Consider the following 16,159-nt stretch of genomic DNA (forward strand, 5'->3'; position numbering starts at 1 on the left):
CTAAACGCAATCATAAACCTTACAAAGCACAGCAGCTCGGTTCTGCGTAATAACTTTGAAAGAGCCCTAAACTCTCTGACCCTCTGCCCCAACTTCTTCTCATGCAAACACATCCCATTTTCACGGGGTTTAAGCCTTTTCCAGCAGGTTATCTATGACTGTCAGATGAAGGCATCCTGCTTCCAGGAACAGGTGAGATTATTTCCCTATTTTCAGTATACTATGTTTAAGAAGGCAGAGGAATATGTAATAGATTTTTTAAAGACTTACATCTAAAATGGTTACAATTTTTAAAGTTTTTTTGAGCACTTAAGTGAATAGACCAGGGATTACACATTTTTATTTCTTGGTCGGTTGGCTGGTTGGGTAGTCTGGGGGGAGGTGCTTGTTATTTGGGGTCTGCACTGTATGGCAACTTTTTTTTTATTTTGTTGCCCTTCAAAAGAGCCATGTGCTCTCTAGTTCACTGCAGTCCCCACCATTCCTTTTTTCAATTGAATTTTTATTTGAAGATAATTGTAAGTTCACATGCAATTGTAAAAAATAATACAGAGAGATCTTGTGTTCCTTTTCCCATCTCCCCGAATGGTAACATCTTGCAAAACTCTAGTACCACACCATAACCCTTGACGTTGATAGAGTCAGTTCAATCACCACGAGGATCCCTCATGAGCCCACCCCCATCCCATTACAACCCCCATCCCTGACCCCTTGGTAAACTCTCATCTGGTCTCCATTTCTATAATTTTGTCATTTCAAGGATGTGATATAAATGGAATCATATAGTGTGTAGTCTTTTAGGATTGGGTTTTTTCACTCATCATAATCCCCTCGAGATTCGTGCAAGTCATCGAGTGTATCAATACTTGGTTTCTTTCCATAGCTGTGTCGTGGTCCATGGTATGGATGAACCATAGTTATGGAAGGGCACATCCACCGTTCTTTTTTCCTTTATACACAGACTGCTTTCCTCATTTACCTGACCTGCCTCACAACATGGGCATTTGAGCTTATGATCTCTGGGGTAAAGTTTCACCTGGGATCTGGAAAACTCAGATATCCAGGATGACTAACTTCCTCTCGGCTCTGTCTACCCAATCTGTGGATTATATATGTCCACAATTTTAATCCCAGGGAGGAAAGGTTCCCCAACACATAGCTGGCCCTCATCTCTTACTACTAGCTGGTTTGTGCTCGGGGAATGCAACATTGGAACCAATATAACCAGGACAATAGATATGAACCAAAAGAATCATCCTATAAAACACTCAAAGACAAATTCGGAATCCTTTAGAGATTGTCCCTGGTTTGTTTTTGGCATTCTGGCAGCTCCTCTTGTGAGCACAGATGAGAAGGGTTAAATCCATTCAGAACTCTCAAGTTCCCTATCTTGTACCCTCCCACCTCTCACTGAGTCCCTTTACTCTTCAGAATGTTGCTGGATTAAGTGCTTCGGTCTTTCTCAGTTAGTTTCCACTTTTTCATTTGGCTAACCTCTGTGACATATCGTCTTTGTTTTAAAATATCTCATTCTTACACAGTACAAATTCTACTAGCCCTGAGACACTTAACAACTTGAAGTGTCTCACATAATATACTTCATTCAGTAAATATTTTTTGAGCACCCATTCCATGCCGTGACTATATTTAATGATTATATAGGCTCTTTTCTCATAAAATAAATTCTTTAAGACACTAACAGAGTTATAAGTAGGGTCCTCCAGAAAATGGTCATCATGTTGGGTCTTCCCTCAGTATCTCATTCATAGCAGATGCTTTAAAATGTTCTTAATTGAATTGACTTGCTAGGATATCTTTCAGGAATTGAATTTGTGTCGTTTGGATCAGTCTACTCATCTTGGTCTTGGCAGCAATAACCTTCTCTTTCCACCATGATATATTTTCCTTTTATTCTTTATACTTCTTTCCTTAAATTCCAAAGCCATTTGGATTACTGCCAATACCGCCCTGAAGGACATCTACCATCAGTGTTGTTCGCTGATCATTCGTCAACACTCCCTGAGGACCATTCTATGCACCAAACACTAGGAATTACAGCAAGAACAGCCATTTTGTTTGTCCCACAATGTAGGTATGGGGAGGTAAGTATGACTGGACAGTGAATGTAACTGCAAGGTAAGTATGACTTCCTGTTTTACAGCTGAGGCACCTGAGATGACGTGACTTTCTCACAATCTCAGAGTTGATAAGTAACAGAGATGATATTCAAACTCAGGTCTGTTTGATATCAAAGCCCATACTCTGGGGACTTGGCCAGGCATCAAAGTCCCAGAGAACACCTTCACCTGCCTCACTGATGGGATAAATTCTGACCACCAATCTTCCTAGAAAAGAAGAATCCAGTTTGCCTCTGTCCTCTCAGAGCATCTGCTTAGATTCACTTCTTCAAGGCTGCAGATCAGGTTCCCGGGAAACAGACTTCAGATGGAGACGTGGGTCCGGGAAGGGTCTTAAGAAGTGCTCTGTGGATCAAGACCTGTGGGGAGTAAAGGAAGTAGGATTGGGTGGAGGGAGACGTTAAACTTCAATGCTATCAGAACCCAAGCCTCGGCTCACCCATGGGGAGGTCAGCAGTGCCCTGAATTAAGTCGAGGGGGCTGTGCCTTTGTACCCCATAATGATCAGTCATTGGGTGCCAACTGTGTCAGGAAGTGGACATGACCTTGGCCTGGCAAATCCCAGACAGGGACACAGTGGAGAGCGTCAGCCACCAGCACTCCTGGCTGCTGGGGGCATGACTACTGTCTGGGTGGGCACCCCAGCATCTGTTACACTTAACTTTTCTCTCTCACATCTTAGAAGATCTCTGGACTGGGTCTGAGGAGAAAGCTGAGCCCAATTTTGTACATTTTTCCTATACTCCTCTTTCAAAGATCCTAGTATTATTATTTAATTTATTCTTTCCTCTTTCCCAATAAAGGTAACAAAATTTCTCTCCACTGCCTCAGCTCACCTGAGAAAAATCTTAGGGGCTAGTCTCCCTGGTTCTTTAGCGCCCTGTCCCCCAGCAGGGTGGTCCTGGGCAGCGGGTTCCACTGCTCGAGCTCTGGGTTTGCAGCTCCTGGTTTGCCTTGGAGGCCCTTTTCCCGAACCCTCTGCTCTCCTCCCAGCCCTCCTTCCCATCCCCAGCACCTGGGCTCCCCCATGCCCTCATGGCTCCTCCCCTGGACTCTGGCCAAGTCTCCTATCTGCCCCAATCTTGCCCTCTCAGATCCACCCTGCTGCCCTAGCCATCTTCCTACTTGCAAACCTACCATGTGACTGCTTTGTCCATTGTTTCCAGCATTAAGTGTTAACTGCTTTACCTTCACATTCAAGACCCACCTGATCTGGTCGACCTATCCCCACCCACCACTAAACACACACACACAGAGTCTGGCCATATTGAACCATCTGTGCTTTTTCTCCATGCACCACATTATCCTACCTAGCCTTTTCAAACACTGTTCCTCCTGCCTGGAATGGCTTATCCTTCCCACACCAGGTTAACTCCTTCAAGACCCAATTAAGGTGTTACTTCCTCCAGGAAGTCTTCCCTAACACCAAGAGCTGGGGTACAGTCCCAGCTCCCACAGCACTCAGATCTACGTTTACCTCACCCCCCCAGGCTCAGAAGTCATCTGCCATCACTGGCCTGAGAGACCCTGCGGGCAGGATAAAACCTTTCTTTTTCTGTGTACCTCGTGCCGGACAGAGTAGGAACTCAAGATGAGCCTGTTGAACTGAACAGACTAAACCTCGTCCTCAATGTCTACACAGATATTTCCTCCATCTCCTACAAATCTCCACCTCCTTGCTCTTCAAAATACTGGCTTGCCCCAATGTACTCATTTTCTCTATTTTTGCAAGGTGGTTATCAAGTGTAGATGCGCTCCACATTAAGCACACTGATGTTAGGAAAAATCTGTCTTGTAAAAGAAAATTTCTGGTGATTATTTCTCTTTATAAAAGGCTACCAGCCTAGGTTTCCTTAACTAGGAAGCTCCAAGTCTCTGCACAGAGAGCATATGCATGCTAGAATGCTGCTCTTCCAACTGTGATGGCAATCAACTCGCAATTCTTTGACTTTCTTCCTTGTGTTTTTATATATTATTTGAATTTATATAATAATGCCTTGTTACTTAAGAATCAGAAAGAAAATATGAATCTATGTTCATTGTGGGGAAAACAAGGGAAAAATAGTAGGCTTCTAGGTGATTTTTTTCTTCTTTAAATAGATTTTTTGAAGGTAGAGTTATATATACATATATAAAACTCAAGTCCCTTAACCTCAAGGCTCACTAGCAAGAATAAATTGCACATTTGTAAGACTTTAGGCCCAAATGCATTTTAACTGATTCTATTTGAAAACTGTTTCTTTCTCTGTAAATTCCGGGAGCCAGTGTTGTAGACATAGTGTTTGCTATCAGGGTACTGTTGTGACATTAAAGATGCAGACCGTGTACCATGGGGCAAGCTCACAGTCAAGGAGCCTCAAATCCCAGCTCACATAGTAAACTAAGTCTCGGCGAGTCAGCCGAGCTCTCTGAGCTTCCATGGCTTCAGGAGAAAAATGGGATAATCTCTGCACCATCCACTTCACAGGTTTCCCGTAAAAAGGAGAAAACGAGGCAATATATGTACACTTGCTTTAGAAAGTAAAAGACTGAAGACACCATGATAATAAGTGGTAGGAGGGTTACGATGAATAATAATACCCCAGAAGTGGCTGTTTTCCCATCCCTGGAGCCCCTGCCCTGTTCCCCTTGAGCACCAGCCATCTCCGTGAGGGTTCGCCTTCTCCCTTCCAGGCTCCCCTCCAAGGGCTGTTCTTCAACATCACACGGGACCGACTCCCAGGCACTGGTGTTTTTTGCCCACGCCCCCCTCGGATATTAACCCCCAGGATGGCACCAAGTCTTTACACTGATGGGCAATTCTCGTTAGCTGAAAGGGAGCCCTGAAACTGTATACTCTTCCCTAAACGTACATGTTCTCTTTTGTCCTTTTTCATATTCTTTTTTTAGGGAAGAATGTATCAAATTAATTTAATGAAACATTTGGTTGCTCAATCTGGAGAATCTTTTTCTTAACAAGTTTTAGGGCAGAAAGAGCCATACAACCCATTGGCTTACAAAGTCCAGCAGAGAGACTAAAATCACTTCCGCCCACATTAAACCCATTACATCCTTACCAGGTGGGAGGCAAACTGTCTGATCTCCATGAGTTTTCTGCATGATGGATGAGCAAGTATCTTGGATTTAATCACATGGCCTGTGAGTGAGGGTGCTCAGGCCAGAACTAGAGTCGCCACATCAGAACTGCTTGGTCCATTGGACAGTATTTTGTTCCTTTCTTTTTTTCAGTAGGAAAAAAGAGAAAAATATATCTGTTAATGACAAAGTGAACAGCATCTTTAAGATGCTCCTCAAAACCTGGCAGCAAATATCCCATTAAAAGAAGACTGGATTCCCAATTTTTCTCTTTTTTTGACCTCTGAGATACATCTTCTAAAGCAACAATAGCATCTTTGGGGCAAAAACCTGGTTTATTTGTATGGTTTGATATCTATCTGGTGAGGACAGGAACAGAGGGTAGTCAAGGTTCATTAGCATCATGAAATCAATAGACTAGAGCAATACGACCTTAGGCTTTAGAATCTGAAACACTTGGGTCCCTTTCCCACTTATGCACCATGTGAACATAGATTAGTGACTTATCCTCTTATTGTCTCAGTCTCTTCATCTATGATATGGAGCTGAGGATACCTGACTCAATGAATGATGATGACTAATTGAACTAATGAATGCAGAGTGCAGAGTAGAGAGCCTGGTGCATAGTGAGCACTCAGAACATTGGTTTTCATAGTCATCATCATCATCGTCATCATCATCATCATCAGGCATCAGCAACCACAAACTGCCAGTCACCTACTCCATTCAAAGAACTGTCTAAGGCACTGAGGAAGATGTTTCAAGGCTCTTTTTAGGAAGCATGTCTGAGAGACTTGAGAAGTAATTTATCAAATATGCCAATGAATCTAGACATGTTCTAGAAACAACTATCACTAGCGTCACTTTTGTGAACTACAGAGTAAACTGTATCACACAAGCATTAACTTTTAACCACACAAATAATTCAAACTAACTAGTTTAGAAAGCAAGTAAGAGCAAAGAAGAGTCTGTTTGCCTGGATATTTGTCAGCTCAGTGTCCTTATGCTTAAATTGGGTTTTTCTTAGGATCTGGCCCACAACCGCATTGAATGAGACACTTAGAACTATAGGAGTCCAACTTCTGCCACTTCAAGGTCCATAGGGGCAAGACTATAGCTAAATTGTAGTCCTTGGGACCATCAACTATAACTTTTTATGGAACTTTTATTCACTTCTCTGGTCCTTTGTTTTAGGATATTCTCTCTTTTTCCCCAAACATGGAGACATGTCAGCTAGTCTTCTTGACCACCATACAGAACAGCCCGTACTTCATAATGTAAGAATGTTCTGCCCTATCGCTACAAGCCATTAAACTTGAAAGCACAGAATAGCATTCATGTTTCCAGCTTTGGAAGAAGATAAAGCACTGACTTCACGGCTATTTGTTTCAGAATTTACTCACATTACAGCCCTGAAAACATTCCACTGTTTTGACCCAACTGGCTTTCTTGAGGGAGGAGTATACCCTTTTACAGCAGAACCACTGTGTAAACTCCCAGGGTTAACCGAGGTACACTCTGGCTTTGGCAAAATTCCCAACAGCTGGTGCTATGGTCCCCAGATTAAGGGCCATTACCAGCCCTTATCAGCCATTCTCACCATCCATGAAGCAATGGACCAATTTGGAAGGAGCCACCGGAGGGCTTTGTACCTAATAGATAGTTACAAGATTAGTAACAGAGAGTTGTGACCTTTGCTGAATGCTCAAAGTAATTCTACTCATCCGGAGACCCATGAGGCAGCCAACCTTGATGTGTTGAAAAGCAGAGTGAAGGGAAAATAGATTTGTTATGAAACAGAAGGTCTTGGAGCCCAGAATTAACTTACTGCAAATATCCATCTTCGCTCCCAGTCCAAAATTCATTCACATAACTTATCCAACGCCTGCTTCCAAAGAATTAACAAGTAGTTGCCAGTTGCTGCCAGGTCATTCTTTGTCAGAACGTAATTCTGTAATCCTAAATTTGCAAAACTCTAGGGGGCGGGACTCTATCTTTTGTGTCTTTATGTTCCTGTTCTTAGCACCAATGTCTGGCACAGAGCAAGCTCGCCATAGATATTTGTGGAGTGAGTTAAATAACAGTAAGCATCATATTCCAGGGTTTGGTTTTCTGAGGAATCCCCAAGCTTTTGAGGAATGGTGGAGTGACCTTATAGCTCTAGTCACAGGGTGACTAGAGATGAATGTTCAGCTCCACAATCACACACACCCTTCCCCACCCTTGAGGCTCCATTGTTTCCCTAAATCAGAAGTCAAGTGCTAGGATACAAGTTTTCTGGAACACACCTCCCTGGAATTCCCAGCATATGTTGATTCTATGAGTAACAGTCAGACATTGGCTACTGCTATCTGTCATCAGATAACATCCTTTTCCTCCCACTAGCAAACTGGGTTTTGAACCTGAAATACCCTTAGAAGGATATTTTCATTTCAGTTCATAGTCTGGCTGCAGCCTCAGCCAGGCAGGCAAGCAGGATGCAAGGGTCACCACACATTCCTCCAGGCTCTGGGAGGCAAAGCGCAGGCCTCTCATTGTCGGGCCCTTGCCAGCCAACATCCACCCATCACAATGATATTCACCTCTCCAGTGGAGTCACTCACCAGCCAACTTCCTCTTAACTCTATTATTCTGAGGTACTTGGCTCTCCCTTGTTCCTGTGGGGTGGCCTAAGTGGGTGGCTACTTTTTACATGTCACAAAATGGTGCTTCGTTTTTCTATTGTCTGGCATGTCTAATACACTAGCTATGTGATCTGGTTGGCCACTCTCTCTCCAGGGTGCTTTACAAATGTCTTTCCTGAATGTGCTTTCCAAATACTGGTCTCCAGCTTGGGGCAGCAGGTGTAGATTTCTTGACAAAAATGTTCCACTGGTTAACACTACTGAAAGGCACATGTCCCCTCGCGGCCCAGGGACTCCTCGCCCTTGGAAAGCTACAGCTGGGTCCCCTGGAGCAGATGCCCAGAGCAGAGGCCAGTCTTGCTGGGGTCTAGGGATGACATCAGATTTGTTCCTCTTCATTAATTAGATCGTCAAGTATCCAAGAGTGTATCCATTACTTCTTTTCAAAAATTTATCTTCTTAATGTATTATTGCTTTTGTTATAATGTGAAATTTTTTGTTACAGTTCACTTTTCAATATCAAAATATTTCTATGGATTTCCTATTGAAATGTATGGAAAATAATTTTTTATATGGTGCATTTGTAATTGTATATGCTGCACTGTCAGGTATATACTGGATAGAAGAAAACTTCTCTTTTGACGAGGCACTGATGAGAATTGAATCCTCAGATTAAAATTTTACATATCTGATAACTGGGATAATTTATCACTGAATAGCTTCTGGCTCCTTCCATTTCAAACCTTGATTATCTTCTACTACCGACATATTTCTGGTGCCAGGTGCATTAGAGCCGGTTCATGTTAAATATCAGCAGGGTCATGGCACTGTCGGGTCGGTACAATGGGCATTGGGAGTATTTCTGGAAACTATGCCTACACAAAGGGGAAATATTTAACTATACACAGAAGTGACTGGGAGCCTCATAAATATATCCCTCTAACCCAAACTGAATGTTTGCCTAACTCCACTTCTCTTCGCCTGATCCTAAAAATGCCTGCAGCCGTCAATTCAAAGAGAAGTGTAATGAAGAGGAAGTCACACTGGAAAGGGACAGTGGTCTCAACCAGCTATTGTTCATTAATCTTAGGTAACAGATTTTTAAAAAACGTATGACCATGTGAACACTTTACTAGGGCCGTCATACAGCTGTGAAAGTAAAAGGTTCTGAAGCTAACGTTTGATTATCTTTATGTAAATTCACTATGGCACCAACCAATCAAAACAAATGCTGGGCGTGGACAGCCAGCTCCATCATCTGGTACATACTGGTTGAACGAGCATCCCTGAATGCTGCCCACTGACATTCGTAAATATCTATAAATGATCAATGCCCAAAAGACCAGATTCTCCTTCTAAGTTGTTAAAAGTTTTGTTTTGGGGACCAGCCCCATGGCTGAGTGGTTAAGTTCGCGCGCTCTGCTTCAGCAGCCCAGGGTTTCGCCAGTTCGAATCCTGGGCGCGGACATGGCACTCCTCATCAAGCCATGCTGAGGCGGCATCCCACATGCCACAAGTAAAAGGACCCACAACTAAAAATACACAACTATGTACCAGGGGGCTTTGGGAGAAAAAGAAAAAATAAAATCTTTAAAAAAAAAGTTTTGTTTTGCCACCATTTTCTTAAACAATTTGTTCTTGCATTCCTTTAAACTCTCATTTTCTGGATTCTTAATCTCTTTCACTTTTTGTATAGGTTGATCTGGTTATAGTAGACATTTAAAAATATGTGCTGTATTAAGAGGTTTTATAAAGACAGGATCACAGAACATACATATCTCCAAAAGAGGATGTAAGAGTAGCTTGAATTAAAAAGCAAGACATGTAGGGGTCAGCCCCTTGGCTGAGTGGTTAAGGGTGCGCGCTCAGCTTCGGCGGCCCAGGGTTTCGCTTGTTCGGATCCTGGGCGCAGACATGGCACCGCTCATCTGGCCATGCTGAGGCAGCATCCCACATGCCACAACTAGAAGGACCCACGACTAAAATATACAAGTATGTACTAGGGGTATTTGGGGAGAAAAAGCAGAAAAAAAAGAAGATTGGCAACGGTTGTTAGCTCAGGTGCCAATCTTTTAAAAAAACAAAATAAAATAAAAAGGAAAACATGTAGCTTAGGCAAAGAAAGGTATTAAGCGGTAAATTGATGACCCAACCGATCAAGTTATGAAGAGTCCTAGGAAGCACTTACCAACCCATTGCCCACCCTCAGATTGGGTCAGGAGCCAGACATGAGTGCCTGTTCATTGGTTCCTCCTCTACTAGAAGGTAAGTGTGATGAGAGCAGGGACTGCATCCTTCACCACATGTGCCCAGCATGGGACAAGTACAATAAGCTTGATTGACTGGATGAATAGATGACCAAGAATGGGAAACGGTCCTTTTTTGTTGATGGCTGGGAGTCATTGGAAACTTTGGCAAGTGTGATTCTGGCAAAGGTGAGGCAGAGGAAATCAGATCAGAGAAATTCCGGATGAGTGTTGTTTATTAAGGAAACTCATTGTGGATACATGCTGCAGGATGTAGGGAGTGAGGGGGAACGGAAGTGCAGCTGTAAACAGGGCCAAACATCTGGGTTTTATTTTATAAAAGAAGATATCCAAAAAGAGGGGCCAGGACCCAAAGTAGAGAAGGGAGCTGGGGGGCAGGAGGCAGGGCAGGAGGCAGGACAGGGGGGTGTCAAGATGAAGGTGACAAAGGGCCTCCATGAAGCCAGTAACTTGGGTTTCTGTGATGTGGGGTCCTGGATCATTTCACAGGAGCCTCTTGGCCCCTTGTAGGAAAATGCTTACCCCAGAGGCCACAATACCAGCACACGTGAATGAGCTTCCTGGTGAAAAGGAGTGGAGGGATTCTTCAGCCTTTCCCTAGAAGGAGAAGCAGAGGTCACCAGAGGCATGAGGTGATGGGAGAGAAAGCAACACGTAACACAAATGGCAGCAATGGAATTGGAATGCTTGAAAATGTATGGATGGGTAACAAGAAGCACTCTGGCTCAGCCCAATTAATTAACAAAACTATTTCTTCTAGTCTCTCTTCTAATCACAAATCGTTCATTTATTTTCTTCAGTGTTCTCCAAGATTGCCATCCTCCCATTTCCATTGACAAAACTGAATGGGTTCAAACCATGTTGAAAAGCTGTGATGGAAGAGTACAACCCAATTTACTCCATTTTGAATTTGTAATTTACTTGTACCCGATCATTTCCTGCCTTCTACTCCAAAGCTCACAGTAGCCCTTCCTTAGATGGGTGCATTTTTTACCTGAATGAATTACTCTGTGGCTGCAACCTTTTAATTTCATCTTACTTAACTGCTTTTCCTCCCTCAATTGGCCAGGCCTATGTCGAGTCTTAATGTAACTCTCCAAGAGGCCAACCTTCCCACCTAACCCAGGGTCACACATAAATGGAATGTCCACACTAAACATTCATCCAGGTATAAGAACCAGAAAGAAGGATGCTCATTTGCTCTTCAGTTAGCTTTTACACTTTTTTCTTCATGCCTATTTGACTCTTTGACCTCAACACAAAGTGAACAGAAATCTAGAAAGAGTGCAAGAGAAGAAGAAGTTCATTCTGAAAGCAAAAGACAAAGCCCTTTCTATTTCATTGGCTGGCAGCAAAGCCTGAAACTGCATCACCGTGTTGCCTGGCAACCTAGGAAATATTGTTCTGATTAAACAAAAACTATCTGGAGTAAATTCACAATGAAACGGCTGAAAAGCATTGTATCATTTTGCATTCCACCATTTAAGATATTAGCAGCAGACACCTGGGGACAGTTCACCCGTAAGAAAACAAAAGCAAATATACCGACATCACCAAGAGGTAGCCTGAGGACCAGGCAGTGCACTGGACCTGGATCAGAAGTCCTGGGCAAATCTCATAATCTTTGAAGGACTCAGTTTTTTTAATCTGAAAAAAGAACAAGTGGAATAAACGAACCCTGACATTTCATGATTCAAAAGCAACAGTGAAAAAGGAGTGCATAGTACCAGTCATCCTTTTGAACTGCAGCATTTATGACATTTGTGTAGGCCATGAACAGGGAGACACAGGCCTAAAGGGTGAAAGTCATCCGTCTTACCTTAAATGAAATCCACAGTGGGGATTGGTTGGTTTCCTATAGGCTATTGATGGCCCTGCTATTACAAGAAACTTCCTTAATTTAGAAAAGCAGACGCTCAGCATTATGAAAACTGCTCATCTCATTAAGACAAAAATACCTCCTGGAAATTTCTTCAAGACTATTACAGTGAGCAACCCCAGAGTCAAGAAGCCCGGCAAAATTAAAGCAACTTGTTTGTGGGAATCACAAATCAATAGATTATAAAGCTATCCAAAAAAGAGAAGCTGCAGTTAGAAACTGAAAACCGATGCAACAGAGCTTTGAAGAGTATAGAATAGTGGTTAAAAATCAAAGACTCTGGGTTCAAATGCTAGCTCTCCCACTTACTGGTGGGGCTGTTATTTAATCTCCCTGTTTCTTAGTTTATCCATCCATATGCAGGTATAAAAGTATTACAGGAATTTGGTTATTGCAGGAATAAAATGAGTTAGTAATGTGCTTCGAATAGTGATTGACACATAATTAGCTGCCATTGTTATTTCCGGTATGAGCCAATAATTGTTCATAGCAGTTCTGAAGTCAGATTGGCCAGGATGCAAAGCCCAGCACCACTAGTTATTAGCAATGGCCCTTTGGGCAAGCTTCTTAACCTCTTTCAGCCTTGATTTCTTCATCTGTAAAACGGGAATAAGCATTATGTACCTCATAGAGTTTTTGTGAGGCTTCAATGAGATAATGCTTGTAACAGGCACAATATAATGTAGCTATCATGAATCATTATTACTGTCTGGGCCTCATCAAGAAATTTCTCCGCCATTTCTTTAGTTTCTCATTGTTTTTTCCATGCCATAAAAAACAACGATGTAGGCCAAGACATTTCAATGAGGAAAGAATAGTCTTTCAACAAATGGTGCTGGGAAAACAGGCTATCTGCATGCAAAAGAATGAAATTGGACCCCTTCCCCACACCATGTACAGAAATTAACTCAAAATTGATCAAAAACCTAAATATAAGAGCTAAACTGTTAAACTCATAGAAGAAACATAGACATAAATTTTCATGGTCTTGGATCGGGCCATGGTTTCTTAGCTATTACACCAAAAGCACAAGCAACAACAATAAAAAAAATTAATTGGATAGCATCAAAATCAACAGCTTTTGCACTTGAACTGACACCATCAAGAAGGTGAAAAAAACAACCCACAGAATGGGAACACAATTGTAAATCAAATATCTCGTAAGGAATTTGTATCCAAGATACATAAACAACTTTTATAATTCAATAATAAAAAGACAATTAACCCAATTAATAGATGATCAAAGGATGTGAATACACATTTCTTCAAAGAAGATATACAATGGTCAGTAAGCACCTGAAAAGATTCTCAACATTACCAGCCATCAGGGAAATGCAAATCAAAACCAAAAGATATAATTCCATATCCACTAGGATAAATATAGTAAAAAAGGCAAAAATAACAGGCGTTGGTGAGGATGTGGAGAAACTGGAACCCCCGTTTACACTATTGGGGTTATAAATGCTGCAGCCATTTTGGGAAGCAGCCTGGCAGTTCCTCAAAGGGTTAAACACAGAATTAACATATAATCCAGCAATTCTACTCCTAGGTATACACCCAAGAGAAATACAAACATGCCCACACAAAAACTTGTACACTAATGCTCATAGCAGCATTATTCATAATAGTAAAAAATTGGAAATTAACGTCTATCAACTGATGAATGAATAAATAAAATGTCTTATATCCATAAAACAGAATAATAGTCCATAATAAAAAGAAACGAAGTATAAATAAATGCTACAGCATGGAATAAACTTACAAATCTTGAAAGAAGCCAGTCACAGAAGACCACATGTTGTATCTATGGATGCCACATATAAGAAAAGTCCAGAATAGTGATAGATCCATTAGCCGTAGAGAGTAGATTAGTGGTTTCCTAGAGTGGTAGTGTGGAGGAGAGTGGTTAGGGAGAAATGAGGAGGGAATGCTAATGAGGACAAGGTTTCCTTTTTGGATGATGAAATGTTCTAAAATTGTAGTGATGGCTGCACAACTGAATATACTAAAAACCATTGAACTGTACACTTTACATGGGTGAATTGTATGGTATGTGAATTGTATCTCAATAAAACTGTTAAAATAATAACAAAGGAAATTTCAGAAGCCTCCTCAGCTTGGAGGACCAATTCTGCAGAACTTTGGGTGGGCCCCACACTCATCTTCCCGCAGAAGCAGTAGGGGCTGGCAGTGGAAGAGCCCAGATGGCCCCAAAGATAGAGAGAGCCTGAAAAGACCCCAGAACCAATTACTGACTGCACGTGAATTCCTCACACCCTATCGTTTCTTCAGTTCCACAGCAGATAGTTCTGTGGAGATGGAGACAAACAGAGCATCAGCCCTCTTCCCCCCATAAACAGAACCGAGTCACACTGCAAGTGGGAGTCTGTTCCCCTCACTCAAGTCCAATCACGTGAATCCCGCCCACCTGTAAGAACCCATAGGTGAGGGGCCACAAGTGGACCGTGTTTTGGAGGATGGTGTCCCAAGGAGTTGAAATGGGAAACTAGAGAAGGAGCCTGCTCATAACCGTGTGCAGATTGTGAGGACTCCTGGCGCGGTTTGAAGACCCCCTCGAAAAGGAATCCTGAGGCTTTCAGTTTTTTAGATAAAAAACATCGTCTTCACGACATATGATTGCAAATTCCTCCTAAGAACCTAGTAGTTAAAAACTGCGGTGTGTGAGATTGTGGGGAAAGAGCTCAAAAGTTATATTGGAGCAGAAAAAGAGAGACTCAGACAAAAATGGAAATATTTTTAAATCTTCTTTCCATCCTTTTTATTTCTCCTTTATTTAGTCTTATTTATTCTTTCTTCCTTCGCCCCCTCTCCCTTTTCTTACCTCTTATCACCTTGTTCTATCTTGTCTGGTCACTGGATTCTCCAGTAAGCAGCTTGTGAGCATGTCGGAACATGCACATTCACTGTCTTTGTACACAGTACCTACCATGGCACCTAATAAGAAAAGGGGGCTCAAAAAGAATTATTGTTGTTTGAATTAAATGCTACTGCACAGTAATTGTTAGTCACAGGAGCTGAGTCCAATTTCTGTGATTGATGCCATTTCTTTGGTTTATGAACCAAGAGAGATGTATCTTAGACCCTAGACCCGGATGTCTAGCTAGTTATTTTCTAGGCCATTATTCTTCCTATGCATATTCCTACTCTTTTTCAGCATTCTCCTGTGAAAATACATCAAGGCACTTCATTCTTTCTAGGTCAGAGTCTGTGGCAGACTGTATTTTCCAAAGATGGCCATACCAATATCTCTCATCCTTACAATGTGATGTTGACACTTCCCCTTCAAGAGATGGGGACTGTGTTCACTCCCCCTTGAACCTGGGTGGACCTTTGTAACTCCTCTGTCAACAGAGTATGGCCATGTGGCTTTTGAGACTAGACCATAAAAGGCAATATAGTTTCTATCTGGCTCTCCTTCTCTTGGGACAAAAGCATTGGAATCTATGAGCCGCCATATAAGAAGCTGGGCTCTCTAAAGCTGCTATCACGGAAAGACAGTGTAGAGAGAGCACATAGAAAGGGAGCTGCCTGAGGAGCCCCAGCTGTTCTAGCCCCCAACTGTGTGAGCCTTCCTAGCCCAGGCACCAGACTGAATGAGTGAGCTCCCAGATGATTCCAGCCCCCGGGCTTCAAACCGCCCCATTCAACACAGAGTGGAAGAGAAATGAGCTATCCTTGCCCAGACTGAAGATTTCTGAGCAAAATAAATGTTGTTGTTGTTGTTAAGCCAGCAATTTTTCTTTATGGAGCCTCCTGGCCTAGAATGTGTTACTATGGCGCCTGCCTCTCAGTTACGGTTAGGGGCAGGGATGGAACAGAGAGAAGCTTAGCTAGCTCCTCTGAAATGCCTTCTGCGGTGGCATCCAAGGGACCAGACATGTCCATCCCTAGAGGTCTCCAGTCAGAGGTGCCTTCTGCCTGTGAAATACAAAGGTCCAAATAGCACTCATTGCCTTTTCCATTTCTTTTAAAGCCAAAATCATCCACCATGGATGAATTTTATAAACATAATGTTGAATTAAGAATATAGAAAGAGAGAAAGAGTATACACAGTATGATGCCATTTTTATAAAGTTCAAAACCAACAAAACAAAATAACATTTTAGTGATACAAACAGATATGGTAAAATTACAAGAAAAATGTAAGAAAATGGT

At 42.2% G+C, this 16,159-nt stretch overlaps 1 long non-coding RNA gene across 1 annotated transcript in view; it reads right to left on the reverse strand.

The window, feature by feature from the left end:
- Nucleotides 1-481: 481 nt before the first annotated feature.
- Nucleotides 482-16,159, reverse strand: part of LOC103552021 (uncharacterized) — a 35,482-nt gene continuing 19,804 nt past the window's right edge. Inside the window, exons 2-4 of the long non-coding RNA XR_545142.2 lie at nucleotides 10,627-10,701; nucleotides 5,195-5,355; nucleotides 482-2,497 (exon numbers count right to left, since the gene is read on the reverse strand). This is a non-coding gene — a long non-coding RNA (uncharacterized lncRNA). The remainder of the gene's footprint in view (nucleotides 2,498-5,194; nucleotides 5,356-10,626; nucleotides 10,702-16,159) is intronic.

This window comes from Equus przewalskii, chromosome 16 (assembly GCF_037783145.1).
Source record: "Equus przewalskii isolate Varuska chromosome 16, EquPr2, whole genome shotgun sequence".
Classification (NCBI taxonomy): Eukaryota; Metazoa; Chordata; class Mammalia; order Perissodactyla; family Equidae; genus Equus; species Equus przewalskii.